Source organism: Gallinula chloropus (assembly GCF_964237585.1).
Source record: "Gallinula chloropus genome assembly, chromosome: 12".
Classification (NCBI taxonomy): Eukaryota; Metazoa; Chordata; class Aves; order Gruiformes; family Rallidae; genus Gallinula; species Gallinula chloropus.
The window spans coordinates 4,669,228-4,697,165 of NC_140097.1; the positions used below are offsets into that span (position 1 = coordinate 4,669,228).

Below are 27,938 nucleotides of genomic sequence, written 5' to 3' on the forward strand. Positions count from 1 at the left end.
CTGTAATTCTCCCCCCTGCTCCCTCCACCCCGCATTTATAACCATCTTTTATTTTCAAAGGAAAATGGTGGGCTTTGGTACAATTCTAGCTGAGTGAAGTTTTAAAACCTGGTTTTGTCTTTCAGTCTCCTGAGAACATTTTTTCCTGAGTGACTCCGGCCTCCAGACACATTTGCCATGATAAGGGTTTCGATGATCCTATGATTCTGTGATCCTTTCCTTTATTTGCCCTGAGTCATGAGTGGATATGTGTGATGCCTGCAAGTAAAACTGGTGAGTCGTCAAACCCAAGTTTGCAGTAACTCTCACTTGTCCTTTCTTACAGTTTCTCTTCCCCTCACCCTTTTCTCCCCTTTTTAATATGGTGGGTTTTGGGGTTTCTTCTTTGTGCTTAAAAGCAAATCACCACTGTTGTCTTAATACAAGAACTACCTTAGTTGTAACACAATACCAAGTATTAGCAATACAGAAAAAAGCCTCCCTTCCTTTCTTTTTTTTTCCTCCATCCCTTCAAATCCTATGAGCTATGAGGTCTTTGGTGCTGAACCTGGAGTTCAGTGATGCAGGAGAATCCACTGCCAAGAACTGAGGACCTGCACATTGACAGGGTCTAAACGTGCTTATGTGGGCAATTCGTGTCGTGATTAAATATGAATATGGGGAGGTCTCCTCTCCATCATGTGTCAGAGGATGAACTCTCGAAGGAACCATTGCCAACAAATAATTAGCTCCACCGTTTGCTGCGCTTGCATCCCAGTGACAAAATGGTGTCACTGGTACACAGGAGAGCTGTCTCATTGCATGTGCTTGCCCGGTTCAGCGTGGCGTTGGTGCTGCGATGCCTGACCTGCAGGAACACAGGGACAGAGCGTTCAGTAGCCAATTTTAGTGGGAGTGAGTCAAGCTTGACAGGGTGGTGTGAGGCGACCCCTTCACTGTTAATTGGTAGTTGCCATTTCTCCATGGTGTTGTCCAGCCGAGAAGCCTGTTGGTCCCTTTGGTGCCAAGTGAGCGGTGGCTGTGCCTTCCCCAGCTGTCCCTGTCCCCCAGCAGCCTGGCATGCGGAGTCTTCCTGTGTCCTCTCCTCTTACTGGCCTGCTCCTCATCACTTCTCATATATAGTGACCAGGGTGAGAGGACCAGCAATGTTTCTTTGTTAATCATAAGACAAAGAGGTTGGGAAAACCAGAATCACCTGATTGTACAGGGAAACTGGAAGCTCTATGTAAGAAATCTTTGAAAACTAGGAAATCTGCCTAGTTAAATAACATAGGAAATGGGAGCACAAATTGGTTTTTAAAATAAATTTGTGTTTCTATTATATATTTAATACACCTCTGTGTGTTAGAATTTCAATTCAAAGATTATAAAACCTGAGAAATTCACACATCAGTGAATTGTGATTTTTTTTTTTGTTAAAGTTTCCATTTTTCTTTTCTTTTTTTCCAGAGGTAGCATAATTACCATGTCATTTAGCAAAGATTATAATAGCTGTTCAGTTTTTACCGACTGGTGTAGTAAACAGTTGAATAAACCCATATGGCAGCTCAAAGTGTGCATGCAGGAGAGAGAGATTCTTACCACTTCCTTCATGTCTGAACTACCAGCCTCGCTGCTACGACTGAGATCCCCCGACAGGGACTGATTTCAGACTGCTCCAGTGATGCAAAAATTTCTCACTGCTCTGTCACATATGAATCAATTGATTTTAATTATAGTGGTTAGCTAATTAATTATTTCTTTGTGCCTATGAAGTATGCATGGAAAACTCAGGGGTTATATGCAAGGTACATGCCTCTATTTAAAGCAGCCCGTGTATTTGCTTAATACTTCTTTAATAACTGTAAATAATGCCCAGAGTCCTAAATTTTACTATGCAAGTCACTATTAAAAATCAGTGCCTCACCAAGGCTGGCATTAGTTAAATGTGACATCACCAGGTGTTGCAACAGCCTCATGGCACTGCCCGGAACAGCACTTTGTGTCTGGTCTCTGCGGTGGCAAATGCGAGACTCAAGGTGTTTTGAAGCATCCCCTTGACATAAGAGGGTGAGTTATGGAGGTATGGAGCTGTGACCAACCAGCATCCTGAGTAAAGACAAAGTGTTTGAGTAGCGTGCCCTCTGGATAGCTTCAGTATTAAAAAATAAAAGCAAAGCAAAGAAGGATTGTTAACTCCCTCCAAATGCTGGCTTGAACAAAGAAAAAGACTCATGCTATTCCTCTTAAAATTCACTTACTTCCAGTTATCTTAAAATTTTCATGTCACATAATAGCTTTAAAATGCCTTCTGAATGCATTAGGCTCTCTAGGTGCTTAGAAAATACTGCAAAATAATAATATGAAATGACCAAGCATTGAGCAGTCCCACTGGAAAGGAGCAGTTGGCCAAAACTGGTGCTTGTGTTCATCTTAACCCTGATGTACGACCAGCCCTCCACCATAATTCTATCAAGAGATGGTAAGTTGCCTAGCAATGTGCTGACTGCAGAGGGTACGTGTTGAGCTAATTCAGTTTTTGTTCTCGCTTTCCTTGAGAGTTCAGCTTAAAGGAGTGATCCTTTCTCCGGCTGCAGCTCGAGCCACTTCTCAGCGGTCTCTCTTGTTCCCCACTCGAGTGTCCCTGGTGATGTCAGGAATCCATTCACCGCCGTACGCGTTGTAGAAGTTTCCAGCTTATTGAGTAACCAAATGTGGTTTCTGTTGATTGTGTTGAGTGAATGCGTGGGCCCTTTCGAAGAGGCAAGAGTTTTATTTAAAGCAGAGCGTTTACTTGTATACCATTTTATGGCAGGCAAAGGTCAGCTAGGGTAAGCAGCCAGAACAGTGAATTGCCTCGTTACAGCACCTAGGAAAACGAGACCGAAGGATATGGTAAAAGGTTTTAAGGAATTGCTCATAGTTATAAATGTTTTTAAGTCAAGGGGTTGGTGCTGGGCATGTTTATAAATTGGAGATAACCATGCTCGTATGATAAATTGAGTTAAGAACAGAATAGCTCAAAATAATGGGGTGGTACTAAAAACCTGGTTGTGCAGCGAGTTGCTGGCGCATCGTGCTGCTGGCGGAGATGAGGTGGTGTCAGGAACCTGCTCTGTCCCGTGTAGCTGGGGGCATTTCAACCAGGATGTGTGGTGACCCTTTTTTTTGTAGGGAAGTCCCATCTTGCCACAGTCCTCTCCTCTGGTGGGTGGGCGCCTGGTTTCACAGGGGGGCTTATCTGCCTATGATAGCCAGGGAGCAAATGCCAAAGGGGTTCATCCACAGCCGCAGAGCAGGTCAGCAGGTTGTGCTGACCCCAATGTGTGTCAGTGGGGTGGGGGGAGAGGGGCAGAGCTCCAGGAGCCTGGCACCCCCCTGGCAGAGCTCCACAGCGGGAGCAATGACAGCACTTCTGTCCTCGCAGGATCAGCCTTGCTCCTGTGAAGCATCAGTGGCTACAGAAAGACTTGGGCTTTTTCCTGAAACTTTTCTGTCCGTGGAACTTTCTCGGGGTGGGGAGGGGAGAAGAAGTAATTTTAACAATTTAATATACTACATAATATGTTTTATAAGCTAGTGTGAATGCTCCTAAGTATTTTGGTCTTTTTTCATAACACAATGAACCTAATATTGGTAAAAATACAGATCTTAGCTGCCACCATAAAGAGAGGCTAGATTTAATAAACAGTTATGAATGTTGGCAGCTGCCTATCAGATTGTATAACATCGGCTATAGCACATGAAGACAGTGTCAACTTACATTTTATCTCAGAAGTATTTTCAAAGCATTTATTTTGCTTTCTCTTGAGTCCTTAACCTAATTCAAGTTATATAATTGGCGGAATATTTTTCCACACCGCTAATTGGCTGGGTGCCAGCATGGAAACCATTGTCTGACTTGATGATGATCAGGAATTAACATGACATTTGCGTGGTGGTAATGGAATACATTAGTAATGTAATTCATGACTGTAAGAAAGAGACCATCATCTCCCACCTCTGATCAGCAGGAGGGGCTGGGAGGATGATGAAATGCTCCCAGCAGGCACCTCACAGCAGTGGCTGGCCAATCTCGATGTCAAATTTAGTTTTAAATTCTTCAGACAAAGCTGTAATGCTTACCAATTAATTACTACAAATGTCAATTAAAAATCTACCAAATAATACAGTAAGATTAAATTTCAATTAAAAAAATTACATTTAACAAGGAAGATACAACATTATTTTAATGAATTCTGCTGAAGGTGACAGTTTATCTAGATATATTTATACCGTGTAGGTGGATCTAAATTCATTGGATGATGTTAACCATGTTACTCCATGTACATACTAGTTTTGAAAATTATTTCCACTTTGGCTATGTCCTGGAGGAGATGGGGCATCAAGGAGCATTTCTCATCACCAAGAGAAAGGGGAATTTCACACCTTCTAAGTAAAAAAATCTTCTCACACCTCAAATGAGGACTTTATTTGTAGGCTTTTATCCTGGATGAATTAGTGGTATTTTTCATTGCTTGACATTTATGAAGCCAAATACAGAATTTTTGTTGCAGTAGTAGAACCAGCCCTGACTTTGCTATGACTATAATGACCTCCATGGGACAATTTTTCAACTAATCCATTTCATCATACAAATAACATCCATTGTTTCGATAAATCACCTAAAGGGAAACTATTTTGCTGCGTGAAGTGTAAGTCCTGAGGAGATCTTCTTATCTACAAGGCTTCACCCTGACTTGGTACAGTTTTTGAATGCATGATCAAAATCCCTTGGCTGATGCTTCAGCTGCTTTAGGATGTGTTTGAGCTTGGGGTGGCACAGCAGAGATGTCACCTGGCATGGCGACGTTCTGAAATTGCATGGATCACAAGTGTATGTACAACAAACTCTTGTAAAGCACGGGCACCTCATTGGGTGCAGGGCAGTAACAGTGCAAAGTGGGGTTTGTAGCTGGAGTTTTACGTTGTGGTAACGGTGTTTTTATTGAACGGGACAGTTCTTGGAGATGGAGATACTGGTGCTCTGGGAAGGTGTGAGAGCCTGTGCTTGCTGGCATGGTGCTGGGGTGTGCAAGTGGCTATCCTCCTATATTAAAGCATTTGTGAGCCAAGGCCCCTAAATACAATCTGAAGAATGCTTTCTCAGCTTCCTTGAATTTTTTTTCCGTGAGCTTTTATTATGTTTTCACACCATCATGTCTAAAATAGGTAAGAGGGAAGACGTAATTGAAGAAACAGATTTTATGTGTCAAGCCAGCACTGAGAAAAGTCCCTCTCAGGGACCAGAGGCTCCTTTTCCTTGGCACTGCTGTGTCTGGAGCCATTGAATTTCAGCAGGTTTTAACTTAAAATAAAATATAAAAATACAGTGCGCAGACAGAAAGTCAGAAAAGCCATACAGCTACTCATGGCAAGTTAAAATAATGCTGTGCTCTTTACCAGACAGGCTTTGCTGGTCCCTTGGTTGCTGTTCAGGCTTTGTCCATTGGTTGGTGAATGCAACAAGCGTGATCTCCGTCTCACTGCTGCTATTCGGATACCTTTGGGTATTGGTAACAGCTTTACAGGATCATTCCTGCTCCGTGCTATTATCTGATAAATCTATCGTCGGCAGGAGATGGGAGAAGGCCTTTTTTTTGCCTCGTTCTTTTCCATAAGGGCCTCAGGAAATGGATGCTGTGGAAGTGTAAGAGCAGCTGAAACATTTTCTCACCAGTCCTCACAGACAGCAAGGTGATGGAGAGAAAGGTAGAGCAAGGCAGACTCATTTCCTCACCAACAGCCAGAAAGCTTTAAACAAGGAGGCAGAGAGGGAAGAGTGGGAGTACATAACATTTCTGCCAGGAGATAATGACATGAGGGGGTTGTGGGCTTGGGGCACCCACTGGTCAGAAATTAGATGGCAGCTGGAGCTGCTGCTCTTAAAACCCCATCTTCTCAGCGGCTTTCAGCTCCACGCAGGATAGGTCATTTTCTGATTTGAGCCCAGTGATGAAGCTCATGCCCTGGTGGTTGTTTGAGAAGTGGAGTGTGTGATACAGCAGGAGCTGAGTGCCTTCTGCGTCCCAAGTTGTGCTGTGTTGGTGTGTCCCATGTGGAGCGTGTGCCTGTCCCAAGCACTTGTGGTGTTTCGCCTCCTTGGATGTCCTACATGAGAAGCTTCTGTCCATCCCAAGCACTCAAGCTGATGTGGGGTCTCCTGAGGTCTTACAGGTAAAGATTTCCCCCTTCAGTAGGGAAATGATTTTCTCTTTCTGTAACAGTTGGCCAAACATCTTGAAGGAAGAGTGTCTTTGACTTTGGGGGAAATATTTATAGCTCTTTGGGTTGGTTTTTTTGTTGTTTTTTCCCTTAGTGTAGGGATATGTCAGCTATATTACACTGAGGGAATGCTGAGCTGGGGGAGGAAACTTTAATAAGCTGGCCTCGTATTGCCAGTTTATTCCCAGCTTTCATCCACTGATTTACATCCCATCAGAAGTAAAAATACCCAGACTTCAGTAGTTTGTTTACCTTTGCTTATATCACTCTGGGGCGACCGAAGGAGATGTAGAAACTGTTTTCACTCTGACATTTGCATGAGCTGTGAGGTAGGGTGAGAGGAGACAGACGCTGCGCAAAGTGAAAAGGCAACAGGGTTTATTAAGTTTTTGTCATACCACAGTTTATAATATTTAGACAAAAGCAAACATCTCCAGGGAGGGCTTATGAAATGAGAGACTGGAGAAAGCTCTCTGAGCTGATGGCAGATTCTGTCCTCTTCGGGCAGTCATGGGATGGTGGGGATGCTGGCTGTGGGGAAGGGCCTGGAAGGGCTGTCATGGAGTGTGTGTACAGGGGGTCCTGAAGAGCTGCTTTGGGAGGAGAATGTGGACTTAAAGTACTTGTTTAGGACAAAGTAATTATATTGTCAGCATGATAATGCTCCTGGGGAATATAGCATAAAATACTCTTTGTCTTCATTAATACTTCTTCCCAGCAGACCCTGAAGAGATCATTCTTGCTTTCAGATATACAAGGAAACCAAATACAGAGTTGTTTGTCATGAAAATCCCATTTATATACAGCGGCTGTAAAATCCCAGATGCTGAGGATAGAGGGAGGCTGCTCTGTCATCAGCCGGTCGAAGGGAGAGTTGACTATAAAACAGAGTTGTAATTCCCTCTTGACAGGGGTGTGGTGGTTGTGTCTTCAAACAACTTCAAGAGTCTGCCGTGCCAAGCCTTTATGGATTTTGTTCTCACAAGCTAGGTAATAGATAAGTCTGACCAAGGAGATATATTTATATATATATATATATGTGAAAGGAAGACCTTTGCTCTAGGAAAATATCTATCATTGCTTTTTACAGCATAGTTTGGGACTGTAGTGTAGAGCATCTGAAGCATTTGGGGGTCCTTTTGTTGCAGAGGAGGTGCCGCGGGACTGGGGCTGCTCTTCACGTCTCGCAAGCATTCATTATCCCCTTGACTCTGGGGCAGCAGGATGTGAGCCTTGCAGAAAGACAGATGGCGTTTGGGGGCTTGATGCTTATTGTTTTCTGCAGAGCTCTACTGGAACCAATAAAGTTGCTGCCACTGCTGCTTGGAGCAAAAGTGACTACAGCTGAACAAGAGAGACAAAATTATCAATTAACAAAGCCAACGCAGAGGCCATTATTTTACTCTTGAAAAAACATCTTGCTTCCCAGTCTTTTCTTTTCCCACATGGAGGGAATCTCTGGGATATTAATGTTCTGCTGTCATGTTTGTTTAACATATTTTTTTTTGACAATGCCTTTTTAGGGTCAAAGCCTGAAATTTTTCTCCATGTGTTTCAGCTAGGCAAAACTCCCAGTGTCTCAACGGGGCCTCTTCCAAACTAAGTGAAGACTAATTCTTCTCAACTTAATTGGAAATTTCATCTGAATAAACAGAGACAAAGCCCAGGCTTTGGGTTTTTTTTAAATACCCTAAAGCAGTGTCCTGCTGAACAGCTAAGTCCTGCGGGCAGCCTGTGAAGTTGGTGGGCAGAACCCTCCACAATGGCTCGGTGCTCAGGGATACCCAGGACCACTCATGGGTCCTCTCCTTCCAGCCCAGCCCTGCCTCATCCCTTGCTTTGCCCGGACAGATGCAAGCACTCGGGCATGGCTCAGTCAGCTAAAGACAGTGTCACTTGTTGAGATTTGGCCTTAACTTGGTATTTCCATGTTTTTCTGGGTTTAAGTCAAACCTTAATACTACTTCAGCATAATGTTTTAGTGGTTTAATGTTCTTACAGTTTTTTACAGTGTTTCTTTTAAATTCTGTCACTGAAGTCTATGAGAGTTGACAAGTGTAAATATGTAGTTAGACAATTTCAAAAGTGTATTATTTACTGATCGACCATAATGGCTCCAAAGGAGCCATTATACTCAATCATATCATGTCACTCTGTGGCACTTATTATGATGGTAATATGGATATGCATATTATTTTTTTTAAAGCATGAGAAGCGTTATTGTGCATGTGTAAAAGCTGTTTTTAATTGTCAGTAATGCTCTGAGCTTTTTTTTTTTTTAATATCAAGAATTTAAACCACCTATGGCTACCAGCCTGCAAATCACAGGAGCAAAAAATCCATGTCTATAGGAGGATGGAAAAAGCCCCGCTCGATATTTACAGCACAGCGACTATGCATCTCCTTAATGTGGCTCTTTCATACCTTTATTAGATCCCAGAGCAGCCTAGAACCCTAACCTGAGAGCCTGGCAGGTAAAAGCTTTCCATTTTATCTCTCCAGCTTTCATCTGCTTCTCTAAGCTCTTCCCCTGACTTCCTAATTGTGTTTGTGACATTAGCAAATGGCTGGTCTGAAAATACCGTGCAGTGCAAGTCATGTTAATTCAGCGATCTCTTTTTTTAAGGTGTCACAGAAGATGTCTTTTTGTAGCACTGAGGTGGAGAAAGAAGGAGAGAAGGCAGAATGAGAACATTGAACCATGTAAAATAAAAGAAAGAGACAAGTAGAGAACTGGGAGTGCTAAATAAGCTTCAGCCTTTCGGTAGAGCTGGTTTCACTAGAGAAAGAGGTAAGAGCGGGAGCAGTAGCTTGCTTGCTAGAAAAATGTCTTTTGTGGAGAAGATGGGAGGAGAGTTTGAGTTTTAATGACTAGAGGTGAGGAACTAAGGTGTGAATCTGGCATGGGGTATGGCAAATCGATTGTGGAGCAATAATTAGAGAGAGGAGGAGGAATCTGAAGTGTTTCTTAACTTAGAAACGAGGATGTGACTGGCTGCTGGCTGTTGCTACTCAGAGGTAGGTAAAGAAGAAAGGAATCTGTTGAGCAAAGTCCTCACCGCAGAAGACACAACCAAGGTGAAATCCAGTTTGTGGTTGTTGAAGAGAGATGCGGAAGAGGAAAACCAGAGCTCTGCACTGTTTGACTGGGCAGTTACATCTGTGGGAGCTGCAGGGCTGGTCTGGGGGCTGAGTCCTCCCTGCTTGTGTCAGTGGGAGAGGTTCTCCCTGGCGTGGGGCTTGGGCAGGAGAGAGCAAGGAGGCCATTGCTGTCTGTGGTTTTATTTTGGTTGCAAAAGCAGATGACTCCTTTTGTCTTTTCTGCTCAGACTTTAGGACTGGCTCTGCTTGGTTGCTGTTATCAGAGGAGTTAGTTACCCTGCTGTGAGTGAAATTGGGCTAATTACTGAATTACGATTTCCCCCCTTATTCTAAAGAACCTTCTGTTGGAAATGCATTTTGCTTTAAATACGGAAGATTTAACCAGAAGATGCCAGAATGAGCCAATTTTGAGTAGTTCAAGAGTGGAAGGACACATGCATGTAATTTTGCAGATCTTGAACTGATAACGGTCAGCTTTGCTCACAACAGTTTTTAAATGAATAAAAGTAACACTTTTTTTTTTAACCAATTCTGCATTAATTCCAACTTGTGTCTCTCTCTGAAATTGTATTAAACCCATTTGTCCTCTTTTGAAATGCTGAACAAGAAACATAAAAGCAAGTAAATACACTCTATTTCTGTCCTTGACCTACATAAACAACCCTCTACTCAGGCTCAGGATTGAGCCTTGTGTTTGTGAAAAGGTTAGGGCAAGTTAAGCTTATGGGGTTTTTTTCTTTTGAAATGCTTCCTATTTAGAAAAGTTTCTTGCTGAAATCACAGCACCCAAAATAGGAAATATCGGTGTTACTTCTGCTGGGATCAGTGGTTTAATATTCCAGATATATTGTCTAACTGCTCAGTTGTATATGAGGATGGGATTTAGGAAGCTACAGTGCATTTGTACACACACACACACCAGCACACAACACTTGTTGATGATTCAGAGAAGGAGTAGAGTAATTCAGCTCTTGGACTGCCTCACGTGTGATTGGCTTCCTTTCTGGGGGACTTATTTTAGGGAAAAATCAATGTCAACTGAAAAACATTCCATTCTGAAAAGACAAAAATTCCCCTACTTGTGAAAATGTGTCTTGGCAGCTGATTTAACTTATGATACAAGATTTAACACTTTTCACTAAACATGAATATTTACCATGGCAACAGCTACGTTACGGGCCACATGTTGGAGACTTGCACGTTGTTGCAGAAACTTGTAGCTCGCCACATTTAGCCGAGTCCTTGTTTCCACCGGCAGAAGGAGCCCACTCCTGCAGCTGTTCCGGGCATGGACCTCCCAGCGAGGTCGGTGGCATCCTGTGTGCCTCCAGCAAGGCACAGCTAATTATTCCACCGGGCATTTCCTGGTGACCAGCACCGTGGTGCTGCATACAGGCGCAACACTTGACGCCAGAATAACTCGATAAAAAGCACGCGTTGGCCTCCGTTTTGCCTTTCCAGTGGCAGGGTGGGGCAAGCTTTCCAAAAGTCTCACTCCTTCAGACTCTCTCTGCCCCCCTCCCCCCCCCACATCCTTCCCCATTGCCCTTGGCCGTAGTCAGATCAAACCCATTTTGCCACATGCAGTAACAGGTCTGCCGTGTCCTCTGGCCGGTTTGCCCTCCGTCGTGCCCCCGCTGCTACTGTCTCAACTCCTTGTCACCTTTCATTTGCGGTGTAGTGGCTTTTCAGGCGACGTTAATTGAATCATGCTCATCAGGGACTTCATAAAAGCGTGACGGCGAAGACGGAGCTCTGGCAGATGGCAGCCCTGGTTGACAAGCGGGATGCATGGCTGGGGCTGTGCCGGTGCACCAGAGGCGATGGGCTGGCTCTTTGCAGGGACAGAAAGTTTGTGGCTTTGGAGTTGTGAGAGAAGAGCAAGCCAACATGAGGAAGTAAAAGATGGCTTTGGATGATTGATTTAGATTGTAGTTAAGTGGTTGGTTGTTTTTTTTTTAGCTAAAACAGGACTAGGTAATCATTAAATAAAACTAAATCCTAGCTATGAAGGACTAGGTGTGAAACAATAAGAGGATTTAGCCACGTAGGTGATCACAAACATGTGGAGGTGCCTTTATTTAATTTTGCAAGTTAGGAAGAAGGTAAGTTCTCTGGCTCTAGGACAAAGCTAGCAAATGGTTATGCAGAAACCCCTTTTCCCAGAGGTGAAAACTCTCAACTCAAATGTTTCTTGTGCCTTTCTTTGAGGTGACTGGTCTTGGTCATCACTAAGGAAAAGGTCTTGGTCTGGGGAGGCTCAGACCTTTCCTCTTCTGGGCACTGACGGGAGCTCTGCCCTTTCTCTTTCATTTCACATACTCCAATTTAAATGAAAGCAGCTACACCAAGCAGGAGCTGAGTGTGCAGCCAGGAGCATAGCCTGTGCCAGGCAGAGCCCTGATCCAGGGATGATGGTTGGGCTGGGGATACTCATCCCCCTCCTTGGGCGTTGGGCTGTGGTGCCGCAGTGGAAGGTGTCCTCTACCTGGCTGGGGCTGGTGACACAGTGGTCCCTTGGGCACAGCTGCTGCTCTCAGCTGTAAGGCTGGTTGAAAACTTGGCCTTTACTTGGTGCGAATTTGCCAAGCTGCGCTGATCCAGAGCTTAAATAATTTGCTTCTCTTTTTAGCATCGCGTCTTCTAAAGGTGTTATATTTGTTTCCATTTTGCGTTAAATTAAAATTAAATGGTTCTGCTTTGTAGATTTAATAGTGTACAAATACATCTATTTTTAAATCCTTTTAGCCTGTGTATATGTGACTAAGAAAAAAGCAACAGCGTAGGGGCCTCCGAGTTTTGTTTCACTTGAATCAGATACCCTATTGGGGTTTCAATTATAAGTGAACGTTACACTTGTTTGTTACTAAGGTGACTACAGTGTCAAGGTTATGTGGATGTTGTACTATTATAAATGCAAAGATAATGCAAAAAAGAAAAATAGTTGTGTTGGCTAAAATCATCCTGTTCCTGTAGCATAAAGTTGCTCGCTGTCCTACATTTCAATTCTCGTTCTATTAAATTACCTGTTTAATAATTTGAATCCAGTGTTATTTTTATATTATATTGCAAATGTGTGACTGCGAGGTTATTTTTAAGATATATTTATTAAGGGAATGAATACAATAAGACAAGTCATTGCAGCCCACATACAGTTCCTTGACTTCTCATTTTATGATGTTTCAATTGCATATGATTACCGAATGTAAGTTTTAACTTTTATGGGGGTTCATTAGAGATGCAGCTGTGTAGAGAGAAATTGAATAGAAATTTGATATATATATATATATTTAAAGCTCTAAAAGTGTAGTGAGATGGAGCAACTTGATGGAGCATAATTTCAAGCTTCCTACTTTGAGCATGGATGCCCAGTTGTGGGGCCTTCAAGGGCTGGGCAGCAGTGAGGGTTTGCTGAGGATGGAGAGAGGAAGGGCAGTAGGGAGATGTCTGTGTGTTCGTGGGGGGGGACCGGAGCATCTCAGATCAAAGGAATCTCCCTTTATTTCAGGGGAGGGCACAGAGGAGAGGTAGTATCCTTGGTTGGGGCCAGAACTAGCATGAAATAATTTTTTGCTCTCCTGTGAGTCAACATTCTGGTGCAGAAATACGGTTTCAGTCAATCTGTGGTATTCTCCTCTAATAGAGGATTTAAGTAAAATGAACTCCCCAAAAGCCAATATTGAAAGCAATCTCAGTGAGCAAGTGCTGAGAAAACAAATTTTGGGGCACATTTAAAGGAACATATGTAGTAAATGAGTAAATCTACCCTGCAGTTAAATGCTGCAGTGCTTTGTGTGAGTACTAAACAGGAACATAGCCCATCAAGTATAGTTTAGTTGCATAATTTATTAACATAATGTGTTTGTTTTTAATGTACAGGAATGTAAACATCTATAATTGAGTGATCATGTTTTTAGTAGAAGGAACCCCATATTCAAAGCTAACTGTAATATTGGCTGTTTATAAAAAAACCCTTGTTTCACGATACAGACTATTTATTTCCCAACGTGAACTTCTCATAAGGTTGCAAGCCAAGATCCAAAGCTAAGACATCCTTCTCTGGGTGTAAGAAAGGGAAGTATTTTTGTCCTTAAATTTTACTCGGTGCTTCTCAGCCATTGGCATGCTGGTGCACTGCTCTGCAGCCCTTCCTGCTCTCCCAGCTGGCTTAGTCCAGGGCAAGCATCTCATTTCCACTTCGGTTTCAGGAGTCTCTCCAATAGCTCCAGCAGCATGTGGATGTCATCTTAGCATTATCTTTTTGTTTTCCTTCGTTATGGGAAGGGGGAAGATTGAATGGTAACTCCTAGGGTGAGGTCTTCTCTTGGTCTTTGCCTGGAACATCTCCCGTATGAGGAAAGGCTGAGTGAGCTGGGACTGTTCAGCCTAGAGAAAATAAGACTAAGGGGGGACTTAATTAATGTTTATAAATATCTTAAGTATGGGATGCAGAGGGAATTGACCAGCCCCTTTTCAATAGTCTGTGGAGACAGGACAAGGGGCAATGGCTGCAAATTGGAGCACAGGAAGTTCCACACCAACAGGGGGAAGAACTTTTACACAGTGAGGGTGACAGAGGCCTGGGACGGGCTGCCCAGGGGGGTGTTGGAGTCTCCATCTCTGGAGATATTCAAGACCCTTCTGGACACAAATATGTGCAGTATGAGCTGGGGAGCTGCTTTGGCAGGGGGGTTGGATCCAATAATCTCTCGAGGTCCCTTCCAACCCCTGTGATTCTGTCTTGCCAGGATGTAACCCTGCTGAATGACAAGGGAAGCAGAAGTGGGTGGGGGAGAGTGTATTTTTGCTTTTAATTGGGAGCTTTTTGTTTAGGCTGAGGTCTGTGAACCATTTGCAGACATCTCTGGAGCTGCAGGTGTGTGGGGCCCTCCTAGGAGATGTCTTTGCTTGTGTGATATCTGCGGTGGTGTGGGGCTCCTGTGCCTACCCTGCTTGCTGCCACCCATGTTGGGTGAGATGTTTGGTGTGTGACTGTGAGCCAGGATTGTGGGTGACTGGAATGCAAGACTTCAAAATCTCTTCTCAGGGGATTAAAGCTGGTGCTGTGCCTGGTGTCCTTGCTTGCTCTAAGTATTTACTGCTGATGGCTTCTCTGAGTAGGGACAAGCCTTGTGGGGTGGAAAAAGCTGGATTTGCCTTGTCTCAGGCTGTGAACTGTCAGTTTATCAGGAGTCTGGTCTTCACCCATGGGGAGGTAGAAAGGTGATGGCACTGCGTCCGAGCGGAGCACGTGTGGGTTGGTTTCATTCTGCCCTTAGAACATCATCCCCAGAGAAATGGTTTTCCTGGGCTGTGCCACCTCCCACAACAAGGGAAAACAGATGAAAAGCAATGAAGCACACAATTACATAATGAAAAACAATAAAATGCATCTTCTAATATGTACTACTAGTGCCCATACGACTTTATTATAAAAACTAAATGTGATTACATTTCTTGGTATTGTGCTGTGTGATAAACTCTGGGGAAAAAAAGTGAAGAACAACTTAGGAGGAGAAGACTTCTTGTTTAATATAAACCTCAGACTTTGAAGTGACACATAGCAGGGAATAAATGTCCATCATCTATCAAATGAGGTTTGAATGGTTTAGGTCACACTAGACAAACATTTCTCACCCTAAAACCTTCTTTTCATCTTTATTCATCAACAACACCTTAAGCTTGTGCCCCTCTTTTTTTTTTTTTTCTTTTTTTTTTTTTCTCCCACTCTCTCAAAAAATAATAATCTACTTGATGCCTACAAATCACTTCTGGCTGGCGTTTGTTAGGCGAGTTATGAGCTATGGCTGCTGCTGCTCCCATCGGCGCTGCCTCCCATGCAGGGATAAAAGGGGCTTGGAAGTTTGTGAAGAGGCTGAGGAGGGAGGAGAAGTGCAGAAATGGTGGTTGTAGGCATGGGTGGTGAGCAGAAGGAACTCTAAGAGGTAAGAGGAAGATATAACTGGCAATAAGGGTTCCTATATGGCAGATCCCTTTCTTAAACTGTGCTGTGAAGGCGTGGGGTTCACATCTCCTTTCTCGCAGTGATTTGTGCTTGTGGGGAACGGAGCTGTGCGAGGCGGTGCAACCCAAGCCCTGCAGATGGGGACGAGCACATCCCCTGGGGGTCCTGTTGCTTTATGTGTAAATCCCAACAGCCAGGTTTGGAGCTTTAAATCAGAAAGGCAGAGCTCCATGGCCAGTCTGGAGAGGTTTGTTCTCTTCTGCAGGTCCCGCAAGGTGGCCAGGTTGCCCGGTGGGTGCTCAGACCCACAAGTTTGTCTGCAATTTGCTTTCTTATTCTGCAGGCTAGCCTACATCACCATGCCTTGTAATTTCTCCCTGCCGCCTCTTCCAAGGTCCTCAGCTGTGCTGTACACGAGCCGTTCAATCCCCATTTCCTGGTGGGAAGCCACCTCTCTTAAACTAATCCTTGTCCAATAACTCCTAATTTTTATTCTTATCCTTTTCCAATTTATGGGACTCCCTTTGGATTAACTTCCCTACAGTAGTTTTTCCCCTTGCATTGCCTGCTTGTTGATTCCTGACTGGTTTTTCTTTTTCCTTTCGAAGATACTTTTCTGGCTCCATCCCCAACTGCCTGGAAGTGATTTGTTCGGCAGCGTAGTCCCCTGGTTTTCAAAGGCCACAGACTGTTTTCCCTCATTTTCTGCCTTCCTTCCTCCTTTCTGTCATTCTGGGAAGCAGCCTGGCAGACGTGGCTTCTTCACAACCACCAATTAATGTTAATCTCCGACTGCAACAAGCATGGGTAGCAGAAAAGATCTGTTTGAAGGGAGAATTTTTTTATGAGTGGGAATTTCTGTAAATCTGGCAAGGAGAACTTACTGAGAGGGCACAACTTGTTGAGAGAAGTTAAGAGTTTTTATTGCAACATGAAAGTTGGTTTTTCCATACCTGCAGACGTTGCGTTGTCTTGTTCTGATGTGGGTTTCAGAGGATGTCACCATCCATGGTGGTGTGGGCCAGCATCAGGGACTGTTGCGGGGATCCTGGTGCTGGCGTTTTGGAGTTGCTGCCCCATGCTTAGTACCCTCTCGAGGTATTTTCAAGGGAGCTTGGGGTATTGTTACACTATGAAATCTGGCACGGTGATGTAAAATTGTGAGGGTACTATTGGCACTGGGCTGGGCTCCCCATACCTTGTTCTGCAGTGGGGAGTGCTGGCTGGGCAGAGGGGGGGACACCGGCAAACCCACAGCTTCATTAACAGGGGAAAGAGGATTCACCCATTTGTGGGAACTGGTCACACATCATGGAATATCACAAGGTAAGCCAATTTCCTACCCCAATACCTTCCTCTTTTCCACTTCTCTCCTTCACAGTTTGAAAGCCATAAATCACTTATTTGAAATGTATTTAAGGAGAAGAATATTTTCCCCTGCATTCCCACTTAATGCTTTGTAGCAAGTACAGTTGGGATCATTCATGTGCTAAAGCAGGGGAAATATTCTCCTTTGATACTGTGTCTTCATTTTAGGCAATTTCCTCTTTTACTCAGTTCTTAGGTGATGATTCTGTGTCCTCAGATGCTGGTCCTTCTGCCACAAAAAAAGAAAATGCAAAGAAAGATATTTTAATGTTATTTGAAATGAATGTTTACATATTTAGCTCAATTGTTTTGTTCACTTTGACTTTTTGTCATTGTGGATTTGTCTTCCTCTCTGTTTTAAAGTATGTTAGTAGTGATGGGAAGCGCAGGGGTGGTGCTGGGGTCCTGGTCATGCCAAGCATCTCCCTGTAAAGATGAGAGCTTCTCCCTACCCTGCAGTACCTGCCACCTCGGGCAGACTTACCAACATGTGTCTTTACCCTGTACTCTTAGAGACACTCATTTAAACCTCATTAAAATACAATTCTTCAAGAAATTGTACCCTAAATATATATATTTTGCACGTAAAATGAAGAACGTGCTTTTTCCCATGTGCTCTTTAAGGTCTCTGGGTCATTTACTGGTCTAGAATTCTCCTTGTGAATCAGCGCTGTGTATTAAGGGTGAATTATTAACCTGACCTAAAATTGCTGGTGTCTGATGTACTTATTGTACAGATTTTGAGTGTGCATAGTTAGGAAAAACACCGTTCTGCAATAACGTTTTTGGGCCAAAAAGAAAAAGAGAGTGTGGAGGTTCTGGTGATATTGGAAAAAAACCCCAAGAGGGTATTGTCAGTGTTTTTTCTCAAAAGAAGAAGCAGGGATAACTGTGTTAAACAGCAGGGTGCCACTGAATGATGGAGAAGCTGAAGGAATGGCTCGTTTTCCTGTTATGTCACTGCTTTGGCTTTCTCATTCTTGTTCCTCTGTTTCTTCAGAAAGGCCCTGCAGCCTGCAGATAACAGAAATTAAATTAGTATTGATATAACATTAGACACTCCTATTAATATTGACAGTCTGTCGATACTGTTGTGCTACTTTTGTAATACGGGATGTTAACGGATAACACTTTAAATAAAAACACACTAATCTTATAATCACTGAGCATGTAGCGGGGTCTCGACTCGGCTCACTCCTCCTCTGAGCTGCCCCATCCTCGTGTTTCAGCCGTGCCTGCCTGCCTGCTGGCAGCTCCCCTTGAAGCCCGTGAGGGTTAGGCACGTCGCTCCCTCTGGGCTGGAGCAGGAGGATGGGGAGGTGTGGTGGGGCAGAGATGATGTCTGTAAGTGGCAAGGCAGGAGGAGAGATGGGAATCTCCCCTGACTACAGTGGTGGTGGGACTGGTCCTGAAGGCAGGTGTGTTGCACCAAGCTCTTTGGGGAGAGAGGCTCTGTGGGGCTGCAGGCTTGGTCCTGGAATGTTGGGGTCTTACAGCCGTGCTTGCTCATGGCTTTTGATGGGGTGCTGCCTGCCCTAGCTGCATGTGTCCTCAAAGTTTGGCGCAGCGCAAGGATGGCTTCAAGTTCTAATGCAAGGCAGCAAGCCACCAAATCCCAGCTGGACTGTGACAGCTGAGCATGCACGGGGTGAGAACAGGCAGGCAGGGCAGTGCCCTTCATCTGTGGTGCTTCTCCCGATGCTTAGCATGAGTTAGCAGCTCCACATCTCTTAGGAACTTTTTCCCTCTTAAGTCTATCGTGAAAATCACCATGTTCATCAGAGCTAAAGTTATTTGTTAAATGGTGTAAAAAATATGCATTAAACAATAATGATTACTTTGGTAAACACAGATGTCTTTGTATTATGCAGTGGGTTTTGTATGCGAATTTGTACATGTCTGTGAAACAGAATTTGCCATCTACCTTGAAAAATGGGAAACACAATACATGTTAATTGCTTCTCCCTTAGCCCCCCGCTCCACCTGCTGTGCTGCTGCAATCTGTTGATGTAGTGCTGAAATCCACAGCACACAAGGACGGGCTCGGCAGCGAGCAGGTTGGCACTTGCAGATGTGTGCCCGTAGTAGGAGGTAGCAGGCAACAGTCTTAACTTCTGCCTCTTTGTTTTCTAACTAGGAGGATATTTTTAAAAGGGGGAGGGAAAAACCTTTATCGTGCTGAAAACCATCTAGTGATGATCAGTTATTCACCGCATTATTAATGCTTATTTGGACGTTGCTTGGACTGCTGGTTTAAACAGCTTTCCCGTTATGTATTGAAGAAAATGAAATACATGTCACAACAGCAGTGCTATGATGCTGACAACCGTCCTTGGCTGTGCATCTCATTAGAAAGATATACATTTTTCTTTGTTGTCTATCTGTGAATGACAGGAGTTGACAAACATCTTTTAAGAAGTTGCTGTTGGGAGAAAGTTACATTTATGGCACAGAAACCAAGAAGAAACTGCTTGTTGTGAAGGTAAATAATTATTTCCTACACTTGCATTTTATAAATCACCCTCCTCTGCTGTAGTAATTACTTTTTACTTTATTGTTGGATATACATTGTAGGAGATCCTCCTCTGGATCTCTTACTCTTAGAAAGAAATCTGGGAGGGTTCAAAGTTCAGTGTGTACTGAAACTTGCACTTAAACTGGGGTTAAAATCCCTGTATTTCAGGGTTTTAAAGAAGGAATTGATTCTCCAAATGTACCATGTTGATTCCCAGAAGGAAGCTGAATTTTTTCCATAGTTTTTTTTTTTGAAGGATGGGAACAAAGAGTTATTAACTTTGACAGAGGAAAGATACTTGGGAGGAGAAGTACCAGGGAGGGGCTTGGCTTGTGCCAGCTGCACAGCGATGCTGTACTTTAAAATACCCTTTATCCAGATGCATGGTAAGTTTGGAGGGTTTATCTCAGCCTGTGTTTCTGCAGGGTGCAGGTATTTAGTGCTTGCCTAACTTCAGAGCAGGAGCCGTGACCCTACTTGAAGTCACAGGGTGTGTGTGCTTAGGGGTCTTTGGACCATGATTGGGGGAACTGAGGAGAAGTTAGGAGCTGGAACTGTTTTCTTGAGAGAATACTTTCTAAAGTTAAGAAGGAAGATGTTCTCCATCCTGCCTAAAATGGCTTCTGCCTATTCATAATGAATCAGAAAAGACGACGTTGCCTATTCAGCTGCATTTGCATGACTCCCCGGCTTTCACAGGCGGGCTGCGGGTGCCAAGTCGGTGCAGTGTTGACCCACAGAAACCTGAGAACGCAGCTGAGAATCCAGTGGGAGGAGGCAAGTGTGGACTTGCCAGAGGGAGAAGAGGAGAGGAGGAAGGAGGCTGGAATCCCCTTTTCCTACCATCCCTCCACCTCCAAGGTGTGATGGAGCGGTGGTGGCACAGCCCTCTCCTGACAGCATCTGTACCTGGTGCAAGGAAACGTTGCTGGGGTTGGTTGGTGATGAATGGTTTAGATCTTGGGGTTTTTATCTTTTCTTTCATCTAGATCCATGTACCTTTTGGCATCCTGAGGCAGAGAACACAATCTCTGTGAGAAACCATCATTTGGGGAGAAGTCTGTATTCAAGGAATTCTCAGCTTACGCTCACCCTTGTGTCTGAAATTGTTTTACTTCTGTTACAAGTAACACCTAAAATTGCCACTTAACCTTGCAGACACTTTCTTAAGTCCGTATTTTTGATCGCAGCAGCTGGGGTGGAGTTTCCTTTGGGAATTCAAGGAGTAGGAAGTGTTGTTTGTAGTTTTTTGTTGGGTTTTTTGCTGACTGGTGCTAATGTGTAGGTGGGGATGTGCTGCTGTTTTTGTAATACTTTTATTGTTTATGGAATTGTTAGTTAATTGATGGTAACAATGCCTGGAGCCTGGGAGAGGTATTCTTTTATGTTTGCTCAGATCAGAACAAGTAAATAATTTTATAAACTTACAAAGAGATTCAAGATTATTCTCTGTAGTTTATTTACCTTGCAGGTTTGCATCTTCTATTTCCATACCTCGTTATCAAGTTTCCCCAAATGAATCTGTATTATTTCTAACAAAATAACAGATGAGGTGAATGATTGTTATTTTTTTCTTAGGATTCAGTAGGCTGTAGCTGCATCCCCCCCAGATGGGAGCTCAGGAGCAGGTGCTGCACCTGAACTTGCTCTCCCCCACCCCCCGTTGGTATGGATGTGGTGGGGTCTCCAGTTGACCGTGTCCCTTTTTCACTTGCAATAACTTGCATGTGAAACTTAAAAGGCAGTAGGGTATCTGACAGATGAAAAAGTATCTTTGAACTCCTGTTAATTGCTTCACGGTTTACTCAGACTAAAACTTACTCAGTAACTTTCTCTTCCACATTTATCCAATGAAATAAAATTCAAACCAGCCCACAAACTAGAGAATGTTTTTTATTTATATGCGGTGTAGTTCCATCTGGTCCACGTTAAGGACCCCAAAAATATATGTGATTAGCTTTATAGTTCACTGCTAAAGGTAGCAAAGCTGGCTTTTAACATTTTTCAAATTTTCAGCTAGCATCTCAAAACATTTGCTGGCATTTCCTGACTGTGATTACCAACCAAAGATTTTCATGGTTGTCTTTTCACTTTTTGAAGTATGCTGCATAGTTTTCCTGCTCAAAATATCACTGAAGCCTCTGCTGTTCCCTTTATAACTCTTATGCAAACTATCCATCTCTGTCAAGACTGGTCAGTCTCAAGTCCCAAAGCTCAGTGTTAAGAAACGTCAGATAACATATACTATTAAAGTAGTAAAATTCAATGCTGTTGTCAACACTGAGCTCATGCTCAATAAAATGAAATGCCACGCAGTAGGAATAATAGGAGAGGTGAGCTGTGCTGTTTCACAACAGTTAAATAGAGGGTTTAATGTATTTGCCAAAAAATAGCTCAGAAAATGCCCACTGAGTGCGTAAGGAAAACGTAACATCATTGTCTTACCCTAGTTTAAATTTAAGGTGTTTGCTAATCCGAGTCCTGTATTCCCACTAAATGAGTGGTTGAGACCTTGGAGAGAAAAGAAAACAGTGTTTTTCTCCTCCCTTTACGCCAGGTTGTCTCCTTTGGCAGCTCTTGTGTGACAAATGCATGTTTGCATCTGAAGACACTCCGCACTGGAAAACACCCTGGTGCTCCCAGGAGGTTTTAATGCAGCCTCAGCACCACCACAACACCCTGAAAAAGGTCAAGAGCCCCGAATTCATGCACTTGCAGGGGTTTTCTGCCCATGCCATGTTTACTTTTGGAATATTTGGAGCTGAGGTGGAGAACTGCTGCCGGTTTGGCTGCAGCTTGTCCCAGACAGCTCGGTGGTGCAAGGCTCTGTGGCTGCCCATTTCTGAAATACAATTTCAAGAACAATTTCAGCAGCTGAAGTTTTTCTTCTGGTGCTCAGTTTTCCTTTGCCCACTCATTCAACAAACCCATGCTTTAAGCTTTTGCCTGGAAAACCGCCCTGTTTTCTGCAGAGGCACAGGGCATTGCCTTAATCCTCTACCTATTTGCAGCACCTTAATGATGCTGATGGAGAGGAAACGTAAGCACGAGGCGTGGACTTCACTTTCCATCCCCTCACATTAGCAGAAAATGCTCCCAGCATCTACCACGTAGCATCAGCCTTGTGTAACAGCCTGGGAGAGTGTTTTCCATGTGCAGTTATCCGTATGCATAGTAGTAATTTGGGGAGTTGTTCCTAAAAGTGCAGTCTTTAGGCCTCGAGGAGGCTGCCTCTTAACCTCTACTGTGTCCAGAAGTGCGTAGCAAGAAGTGCCAAGGATTTTCAGGAGTTGAGCTGAAGGTGTTGTTTGAAGTTAACCGTATTTTATTTTCTCAAGCCCATTCTTGGGACTTAATTTATATAGCACTGTGATGGGCAGGAATAAACATTGCGATCAGGTTACAGCATGAGTGAAATAGGTAGACCCCTTTTCTTTTTCTCTTCTCACAGTAAAAATGTAAGAAAAGCAGTTGCTTACCCTGTAAAATGCACATTTCTGTTACAGATTAGTCTTATTTTAATGAGGCTGTTACTTATACAGTAGTACATTAGCAAAGTGTCCTTTGATTTTTATGTAGTGAATGTTTATGCAGTGATTCAGAGAGGCCTGGCTGTTCCCCTCTTCGATCCCCTGATTCTGAAGATGAGATATTTGGGTCAAAGAGCTGTCAATATGACATTGGGGCATTTCTGGGTTACCCACAGGTGCCTGTGATTCTGGGAGTGGGTACATGCCTGGGGCATATCGTGTGGGGACCCTTATAGCTACATCCGCAGCAGCAAGATGGGGACTGTCCCTATGCTGCTGGGTGCAAGGGCTGAATCCTGCACAGATCCAGGGTGGAAAGAGGTTTATAAGTTGCTGGCACCCTTTTATTGCACCTTCTCTGGAAGAAAGCGGGTGGCTGTGAAGCGAAGCAGAAAGCCCGGCGGCGGGATGAAGACGTCCTCTGTCCATCTCTGCCTGTGAAGTTGAACTGAAGCCTTCTTGCGCTGCTTAAAATTGTAATTTTGGATAAAAGGCTGCGTAATAACTTGAGAAATGTGTGAGAAGATCTCCTGTTAATACTGTATAAACCTCCTTTAACTTCAGGAAGCTTAAAATCAAATTTGGCAGAGCTTACAAGGGCAGTGAATGTGGAGCTACTTGACTCTGGTAACCGAAAGAATCAGCTGACAAACCTGCAGTATTCTGATGGGTTTTTATCTATCTGATTTCTTGAAAGTATTTACTTCCCTGTGAATATGTGTAAAAATATGTATTTGACTTTACCTTGACGTTAAAAATTTCAGTCTCCTGTTCTGTGCAAATATTTTTCTCCCCTCTTTGGGGAAAGGGGTGAGGAGAGGATTTCAGTGCAATTTAGGTTCTCTGGGTTTCAGGATTAAAAAAAAAGAAAGAGGTAATAAGGTAGGTTAATTGTAGAACTAGGAGGATCCACTGACTCATCTTCTGAATAAAGAAATTCAGATGTGTTGTGACCTCAAGAAAGTGAATTTTTAGAGCAGTTGAAGTTAGAAATCTGGGATAAATGCGGGTGTTTGAAAGTCATGGTAACAACCATTTGTAAGAGCGTATCATGCTCTATAGTAAGATTGCATAAGGGCACAGGATGAAGCATCTGATTTTTATTTTTTTTAAGTTCTTTTTTCCCCTTTTGGCATTCTGTTTGTGACAATTACATGACTCTCTATTAACTGTGTGGAAGAAAGCAGTGTTATGAAATGAGGAGAGATTTCCTTCATCTGTTACTCTGTAGGTAATTTTTGTGCTTTTTCCAGTATTTAAGTACCTCTTAACTGCTTGCTGTCCATCTGTATACCATTCATAGTACTGTAAACTAGTATATGTAGCATGACCTTGTAACTTGCTTTGTTTGTGCATCTGCCAGTACAATATGTTGTCTTTCCTTAAAATGCAAATATGCTCCACGCAGTACAGAGCTCCTTAGTCAATAAATAAATGGAGGTAAAAAACTGTACCTAATACCCATTTAATTTAAATTCATTTTATAAACATAAAGACGCCTTTTAAGAGAAGCTTTAATTCAGACTAGCACCTTGATTTGTGGTTGCCATGGAGAATCAAATCTGTCATTTGACAAGAAAAGTCACCCATTTATGACAGCACTTTATCTTGTCTCTCCAGGGGAAGAAAATGTCAAAAGTGAGAGCAGAAAAAAATAAAGCCTTGAAACACCAGAATTTCTTGATTTCATTTTTATTATTCAGCTATCATATCCTTTCTGATAATAGCAAGTTGGTGAAAATAAATAATGTTCCTACAGTAAAATCAAATATTTCCTATTGGAATGGACAGGGCTCTTTGTGATTGTCAGTGCTGTGAAGTCTGGCAAGAAATAGTGTTATTAGATAAACCCACAGTGCCCAAATCCCATTTTCTTTTCATTACAGTGTCAAAATAATTATACCTGTGTAATTTGGGTAAGAAATTGTAGAATAAGTAAAATGGTCCATTGGAAGAGATTGCTTTAAGCTTGTGTTCATTATAGGGTGGGGTTTTTACATGCTGAAGAGGAGGGGGGGAAAAAAGATAAAAAAAATCTGTATAATTTCATTTGAATAAAAATGTCTGGTTACTCTTTCATGTTCTTTGCAACCAGAGGAGAGGGGAAGCGCTGTGTTCTGTCGAGGTTTTTACATCCATGCATCTTTCACAAAAGAGAGTTAAAAGAGGCAAGAGTTTTATCACTTTTTGATTCTCAGGTGAAAACCTCTGAAGAGTTTCAAAGCCGTTAGATAAAATTGATTATTATCTGATAAATTGGGTTGGAGTTTTTTTTGGTGAAGTGTTTTTATTTGGTAGGCTGAAGCCATGGTGAGAATCGGGTGTTTTCAGGACTGTAATTAGCTATCCCAAGTGTTTACCCGTGTACGTTTAATCCATATAGGCGCTAAGTTGCCCCCAGGGGAGAAACACTTACTGTAGCATCACATTACTTTTTACATAAACCTAAAAAGTGCCGTTGAAATACTGAGACTAAAATAATCCACCCCGCGCCTCCTGCTTGAGACGGCGTTTGTGCCTTTCACAGTGTTGCCGGGTTTGATGTGGTTCAGGAGTAATCTTGTATCAATGAGATAGCATTATAATAGAAAGTCCTTTAGTGGTTTAGTGTAAATATTGGGCTGGTAGGGGAGCTGCTTGCTGGAGCGGTTGTGCCTGGGTGAGATTACAAAAAAGGGAGAGAAAGGAAAGGGTCGGAGGCGCTTTTTTTTTTTCTCTTTCTCTTTCTTTCTTTCTTTTTTTTTTCCCCCTCCATGAAATTGGCTGGCGGTGCCGGATCCATAGCCAAAGCTAGTTGGGATCTGCTGTGAGAAAACAGGCAGCACAATAGTTCCCTATTCCTGCCTTCATGTGGAGCCTGAAGCCAAATCCTGCTCTTAAATACTTCTGTGTAACTCTGCCTGCCTTCACCAGGCACTTACCATGCCTGGCCGGTGGAAGTAAGTGATGTGTTGTGTCCTGGGGTTCTTTACAAATGCATCTTGTTGCAAATGTCACCTTAGTGGGGAAATAGTTGCAATTTGATAATCTCTTTTTTCTTTCCCCCCACCTCTTTTTAACCACATATTAACATCGTGTCATAGGAAGTGTGTTAGCATGGGCTACCAGAATGTGATAACTCCGGGTTATTTGTGAGACCATCTGGAATCAAAAAGGGTGAATTAAAGATGCTCTCTGGGGTTATGGAATCTTAAAGATATTAAAGGGTCTGATTTCCATAATGTCTGCCTCTCCTTTTGCCCAACTGTTGATATAATCTGCTTTAAAATCGATTTGCTGTCACCATGTAATCAAAGCCTTAATTACATCATCATTGACTTCAGCGTTTTTCGCTGATAAATTTGTGTGCCTGATGGTGAAAATGTTGTAAAAAAAAGAAACAACAAGTGTTTGAAATGATTTCACTGGGGGTGCTGTCTCTTGCATACGGACAAAAAAAATTCCCAGGTGATCCAAGAGTCCCTGAATTTCAGTGAGAGATTTGAAAATGTTTCCCTACACTCAAAACCTTGAGGCTTCGTATCAGGAACTGTTAACTTGTTAAAGTCGAGACTAGTCAAAGGGGTAATAAAAGACTGATGCTTAGCACGGCCTTCTCAATGCTGTCTTTTAAAGTATTTAGTCCACATCAAATTGCAACTTTCTGTAAGTTGTTCTTAAGAAAAACAGTTAAAAAAAAAGACGACAGAGGTAAAGCTGCATCTTTGCTGCGAGATTGTTTCCCAAAGCACTGAATTACCTCCAGCGAGCTCTGTCCGAGGGAAGACCAGCTTGAGTTTAAATATTTTTATAAAACAGAAAAATTGTGAGTAACTTGTCTCTCTAGTTTCCGGATGACGTCTGAAATGGCTGATATCCTGTCCTGAAAATCACAGATGGAAACTTCATCTCAGCACAGGGCTACAGCAATAATGAAATGAAAGTAGTGGAGTCTCATTTACATTTCAGAAATAGTTCTCTGCAGTTTCCTGTTCAATCTACCAGATTTTCTTGTGTACTTGATGTTGGTTGTTACCCACATTTAAAGGGCAGAGCTTTAGGTTTGACCCTTGGAGAACTGTGAGTATGTAGGTGATGCTCTTCCGTTACCGAGGGATGCTGGTTGCTGCAGCGAGTCCCGGTACAGCAATAACCGAAGCAGCAGCGACTGTTTGATGCTGTTTCCACAAAGGTTAATTCCTTCCTTTTGGCTTTCACAGTTCTCTTTAGTCAGAGCAACTGCAGAGCAAGCTTTTCTCAATTGATTTTTTTATTTTTTGTGATTTATTTCAATTGCATTTTTATTTCAATAACCTGTTTCAGAAACGTACTCGACATAAAATGGCAACGCCGGTGTGTTGTTTCTCTAAGGGGGAAGTCAAAGTAAGCGTGGACTTTGTAAAAGTGAAGCACATGCTTTCTGAAAGAGAATATATACCAGGTGCTAATAAGACTCTGTATTGACTGTAAATGTCTTTTCTGGGGGCCCTGGAAAGAAAAGGAAGTGCAGATGATGGGAAGGATGGAGAACCCGGGGTGAAAACGTGGTACTTGGCAGTTTCTGTGTCTTAGTGCAGCCCCTTCCCCAGCACAATAAACACCATTTAGCAAAACTGCGATAGGCCACTTCTTCTGAGCTCTCTAAAATGTAGAGGGCCAGAAATTAAGCTGTGAGGTGTTTGGTAAGTCTTTGTAGAGCACCCACTGACCCCACCAAGTCCCGGAGGCTGCCCAAGCAAACCCAGACGGGCACATAATGGATAGAAGTGACAGCACAACTCATCGCTCTGCAAAGAATTCTTTTTTAACGTATGGATGCATATGTATGTGTGTGTGTATTTTTAACAGAGCTGCAGTGTCTCTGTGCAGGTGGCGTGCAGGAGTTGTCACTAGTGAGGGGAAGCCAGGGCAGCCGTAAAGCTCTTGCCCAGCGTAGATGGCCCTGAAGAGGAGGACGAGTCCCACGGCGCCTCGGCATCCTCCTCACGAGTTGCTGCATAGGGTGCTGGGTGCCTTGGTGTCACCCTTTATGAACCCCTGCAGCATCAAGGAGGAAATCTTGTTGGCAGGCAGATTTCTGGCAGATGTCAGGATTTTTGCAGTGGTGATGCCACTGGATGGCCACCTCAGCACCAGGTACCTCAGGGTACCTGCTGTCAGGAACCAGGTGGGTACCCCCAAGAGAGAGGGGGCTCCTGCTATCTTGTTGAGCCACACGTTGCTTTGTTGTCAGTGA

The 27,938-nt window shown here is 43.2% G+C and overlaps 1 protein-coding gene across 1 annotated transcript in view; it reads left to right on the forward strand.

The window, feature by feature from the left end:
- Positions 1-248: 248 nt before the first annotated feature.
- The window catches only part of FOXP1 (forkhead box P1), a gene marked incomplete at its 3' end in the record, with an annotated part of 338,169 nt that continues 310,479 nt past the window's right edge, over positions 249-27,938 (forward strand). Inside the window, exon 1 of the mRNA XM_084269605.1 lies at positions 249-273. The remainder of the gene's footprint in view (positions 274-27,938) is intronic.